Source organism: Haplochromis burtoni, unplaced genomic scaffold (assembly GCF_018398535.1).
Source record: "Haplochromis burtoni strain Fernald_Lab_line unplaced genomic scaffold, NCSU_Asbu1 Contig_527, whole genome shotgun sequence".
Lineage (NCBI taxonomy): Eukaryota > Metazoa > Chordata > Actinopteri > Cichliformes > Cichlidae > Haplochromis > Haplochromis burtoni.
The window spans coordinates 143,823-149,687 of NW_024582888.1; positions in this window are offsets into that span (position 1 = coordinate 143,823).

Sequence of the window (5,865 nt, forward strand, 5' to 3'; positions counted from 1 at the left end):
GAACCCCCGACCTTCCGATCATGGGGCCACCACTCTACCTACTGAGCTATCCCTACCCTAATAGCTATTATTGTAGTGTCTTTAACTTTCATTCTCAAGTACCTTGAGGTATTGTGACTTGCCGCTACATAATTACAATTGAACCTAATATTTCAATGATAAATTTATCCATAGGTTCAAAGGTATAACAGAGCTGCAACTTTTAGTCTTTTAGAAATACTTCAGTTTGTCCTAGATATGACTGATGAAGTCAGACTTAATGAGCAGATAGAAGTCTATGTCAAAAAATTAATTCCTCACACCATGATGAATTTATGGTCTCTGTTGATAGTTTTAAATGTTACTGAATACACTGTAATAATAATTTTGTAAATTATTTCCTGTTACAGTCACAAAGTACAATACAGCAGTATATATTTCAGGGTGGAACTGTCTTACAATTGACAAGTTGCTACAGTATGAATAAGCAGTGTCCTTAGTTACTCAGTCTACTCCTTCTGTTGTTACACACAACCTTAAACACCTACTTGCAATCGAGCTCTGAAAGCAAAAGTATTAATAAAATTTTAAAAAAATCAATACAAGGAGGTTGTTTTGACTCGTGCGACTGTGCCATTAGGTAGCACTCAAAATACATGTGTAAGCTAATATTAGCAAAGTGTAAAAAAAGCGTTTGATCTGAAAATCAATCAAATTGATTGATTGCCTGCCTCATGTTTACTAACTTTGCTAGCTCTGAATAGAAGGAAATAGGAATCCCTGCATTACATCACATCGCTTTATTTGAAGTAGTTCATATGTGAAAGCAATGGGATATTTTTATGTATTTGCATTTTGGTGTTTCATGGAGCACATTAATCACGCTAGTTTGGGCCCACAACTAAATTCAGTCACGTTTTCGAAAACAATCAAATTTCCATAATGTAACATGAACTGAATTAGCCTATTCCATACATATATTTACATAAAGTATAATGTGTTGTTTCAGTTGTGCTTCATCCCTCAGCTACGAAAGCTATTTAATATTGAGTTAATCACCTCTCTCTTGGCAAACAGTCCTTTATCAAATGTGCTTTAACTAATAAAACAATTTCATCAGAAGAGACAGGAAAGTGATTGAAATGGGCAAGCATTCCAATAAATATACCTACATATATTTAAATATACTTTAAATACAAGTAAATCAAGTGGTTAAAAACAGACAAAACCAAAAATTCAAATGTTACTTTTTTGGAAGCATATTTTAAGCTCATTTCTACTATTTTTTTTGAGTGACCTGCTTTTTTGGATTTCTTTAAAATACATATTTTTGATCTGAGCTGACTTTCTTCAAAAACAATCTATGTTTCTAGCAATAAAGAAAACAGAGGGTGAGATTGGTGGAAAATAACAGACAGAGTGGAGAAAAGGAGGCAGAAAGAAGTGTGACAGCGAGTATACTGGCGAGAAATCAGTGGTGTGTGAAAGAATATTCAACAATCAAGGCTGTGCTTTGTGATTCAAAGAGTAAGGAAAGCAGTGCAGGCAAAAAGAAAAGAGCAGTTTGGGAGTGATTTTCTTTGAGCAAAGAAAGCATCTCAGAGTTCCTCCAAGGTCACGTATGTAACCCCTGAGCTAGTGCAGAAGTCACCACCTGATGTTTCATATGGCTCTTTGTTCTGCCACTTGCCTTTTGACAAGCATGGGCGTGCTGTGGGTGACAACTTTGTGTGAGGTGGCCCCTAAGGACAAAACACACAAAGGACAAAGCCCAAGCCTCACAGAAATGAAACACCATGGTTTTTTTTTTAACACAGACAATGTGAAAGTACAATTATTTATATAACGTAACCTACAAAATAAATGAGTGAAAATGCTGAAACACATTCAACAAATGGGTTAAAGTTATAAAACAAAGTAACATGGGTGTGCCACTGCAACTATTTTAAAAAGGCTAAAAAGATCATTGGAAACAATGGGCAACATGTGGCACAGCAACAACAAATCAAGCTAAATATCCACCATCCATTCAAACTATTCAAATTCAAAGAATTCTTTTTTTTATTGAAGTGTTTATTGAAGTTATGCATAAAATAAAATGTACAGTATTTGATGGCTTCCTTTGTTCTAAGACTCATATGTACGGATGACCGCCATCACTTCAAGTCTTTTCCTTCACGCAGGTATGAAAAACAAATTTGAAGAATTCAAAACACAGCCACGGGATTGTGGTTGACAGCAGCCTACAAACCTGAGTGTGATGAGGTCACTAGGCATTGGCAACACCCTTCCACCCTTCCTATTTAATTATTACTAGTCTCAAATACTGTTGTCAAATACTGTGTTTGAATGTAATAACATTTCTTTGTATAGTAACACCCACTGATAAAACTGGCATCTGACAGTGTTTCTGTCAGTTCATTGCTGGTAAGACACCCACAAGCATGCAGCAGAATGCCCATCCTGACATGATGACCACCATTCTGTACTGCAATGTGGTCTACACGTTTTCATCTGTTTGGTTGAAGTGAAATGAAAGCTAAGATCTCAAAATCAGAGCTGCCCAAAATGTAAGGGCCAAAACCCCAAAGTGATGATATGTAAGAGGTGTCCTTCTGTTGATCCGAAACAAGGATGTTCTCTATCAGTCGTCTGGAATCATAACTGCATGCTGCTTGATGTAAATGATGCCGTGCATCGGTCGAAAGCTGATTGGTTGACAAGTGAGATAGAACAGGGAAGAACATGACAACATAGTAGATGAAGAATGCAAAAAGAAAACAATGTTAAATGGAAAGCTCAGGCATTGGCTGCACTGGACACTTTCTATTGTTTTAAGCACTTGGTTCTACTTCAGTTCTCTATATGACTTTGCCAGCTGCCAATGTACTGTCAGCATGCTGGCATCACTGAACCAATAATTTCTCCCTCATTCACAGTCCAGGAGGATCAGGTGCACCTCCACTCCAGCTCATCCTTTCATAATCAGTATCGTATCTGTTTGTCAATGATGTCTGCTCTCCTTAGTATGATGGATTCTTGTTGATTCTCTCCTTCCCTCTGGATTTCCATGTAAATACTCAAAGTCTAAAGAGCATCAAATGGTGGAAAATAAATGATGAGTTTCCTGGCAGATTTTCTAGGCCAATAGTAGGTGAATATTAGGCTTATGCGGAAGAATAGTGACAGGACACGTTTTACCCTGTATGAGTATACAACACTGAGGAATTACGATCTGCAAATTTCACATAACTTCGAGTAATAACCAGAGCATTATAAAAGGAAACTATGCTAAACAAATGAACAGTAATATTTTGTTCTTGGAGTTTGTTTTTTCAGTTTTACTATTTTAATAGCTAAGCCTGATAAATGTTGCTATAATACTGTAAATATGTGGAGTTTCTTACCAAAATATAAGGTGTCTGATTAGAATATAGCAAGTAAAACGTTTGTCATAAATGATTTCCTTTCTTCAAATGGATTGGATCTCCTTTTTTGTGACTGAGACATGGATGAAAATTGGTGAGTCTAGCTTCATTTCTGAAATATTGCCCTCTGCTCATTTTTAAATGCTCCAAGGATATCAGGAAGAGGAGGAGGAATATTGAAAGTTTTTAAAAATAACTTTAATTGCAAGCAACTCCATGTACTGGTTCCTCCCTCCAGTTTTGAACTTTTGATGTTTGAACTGGGACGTTTTCAACCGGTTGTGTGTGCGGTAATCTACCGACCACCAAAGTTTAACAAAGACTTTTTAAATGACTTTTCATGTTTCTTGGTTGACATTGTGCCTAAATATGATCGGATTTTAATAGTTGGTGATTTTAATATTCATGTCTGTTGCTCTGATGGACTGCTTGCTCAGGAGTTTTTAAATCGTCTTCAGTCTTTTAACTTTGTACAGTCTGTACAAGGCCCTACACACCAGCAGGGGCACACTCTTGACCTGGTGTTAGGAAATTGGGGATTCCGTGTTTTCTGATCACAAACCTGTTTTATTTGACATTTCTCTTGTGCATGAGATTAAAGCTCCACCCAGGTGCTGTCGAATATTTAATTCTTCCACTGCTGCTCTCTTCTCCTCAACTTTTATAGAAAAAAAATGCTTTTATTGACCCTGAAATTAGTTTAGGACTTAGTCTGGATGAGCTGCTTTTGCAGTTCCAAGAAACCTGTATTGAGACCCTAAACATTATGGCCCCATTAAAAACCAGGTGCCCTAAATGTATTCCCCAGCCCTGGTTAAATGAAGCCACCGGAGCGGTCAGATGTCAATGCAGGAGAGCAGGGCGAAAGTGGAAGAAGGACAAACTGCAGGTTTATTTTGAAATGTTAAAGGACTGTTGGAAATGCTATCAAAATACAGTGAAAAATGAGAAAAACAGCCATTTTTCTCAGGTGATTGCATCAAATTGTCATAATCCCCGCGCACTTCATAAGACCATCAGTTCTATTTTAAATCTGCCCCAGTCTGCCACCCTGGAAGGCTCTGCTAACAGATGTAATCAGTTTCTTTCTTTTTCTGTAAACACGGTTGAGTCCATCAGGTCAGCAATAGTACCTCCTACATATGACCCATCCACGTTTAATCCCTGTTCAGCTGCCTTATACCAGTTTGAACCCATCTCAATTACACTTTAAAGAGGTTTTCCCTTCAATTGGAACCTCAGTCCTTGCTATTATAAATAGCAGTATTACTTCCAGTGTGGTTCCTGATGGTTTTAAACATGCAATTGTTAGCCCTTTATTTAAAAAAAAAAAAAGGCCTTGACCCTTTAGTTTGCTCAAATTTTAGACCTATTTCAAGACTTCCATTCCTTTCAAAGTTATTGGAAAAAATTGTTTTTACCCAACTGAATACGTTTTTAGATGCTAATGGCATCATGGAACCTTTTCAGTCTGGTTTTAAACATCTACACTCCACTGAAACAGCACTTTTACGTGTTTTTAACTATATCTTTTTAGCTACTGATTGTGGAAGTTCCGTGATCCTTGTGGTTTTAGATCTTACTGATTGGCATTAAAGGTGCAGCACTGGATTGGCTTCGCTCATATTTGAGTGGCAGAACGTTTAGTGTTAAATTCGAAAATTTAGAGTCCACCTCAGCCCCCCTTCCTTGTGGGGCGCCCCAGCGCTCAATCCTTGGCCCTCTTCTTTTTTCATTATACCTGCTCCCTTTGTGGTCTATTTTTAGAAAACACAAAATATCCTTTTACTGGTACGCAGACGACTGCCAAATTTATTTGCCTTTAGCACCAAATGGCCCAGACTCCATCCAAATCCTTTTGAACTGCCTTGAAGATATCAAAGCTTGGATGGCTCTGAACTTGTTGAGTTTCAATGAGAGTAAAACGGAGGTGATTGTATTTAGACCTAGTAATATTTCGTGCAGCCCCCTCGTAAATTGTGGTTGGCTAGGGTCTTATATCAAGCAGCATGTGACAAACTTGGGAGTCATTATGGACTTAGATTTTAAATTGGACAAACATATTAGTTCGGTGTTGCAAAAAAGCTTTTTCCAGCTGAGGCAAATAGCTAAGCTGAAGCCAGTTTTGTCAAGACGTGACATGGAGAAGGTAATACATGCCTTGACTACTGTAGTGCACTGTTTTTTGGAGTCAGCCAACGCTCTCAGCTCATTCAAAATGCTGCTGCCCGCCTCTTAACTGGTACCCACAGCTATGAACATGTAACACCTATCCTGTCTTCTCTTCATTGGCTTCCTGTTCATCACAAACCTAACACGGGTTTTTAAGTGCCTTAATGGTCTTGCTCCCTGTGAAGTAGTCAGACTCGAACCCAGAACTTGGGTTGATTTCCTCTCCCCTGGCTAACAGATCTCGCAAAATGGGAAGATCACGGCCCAACACAACCTGATATGGCAG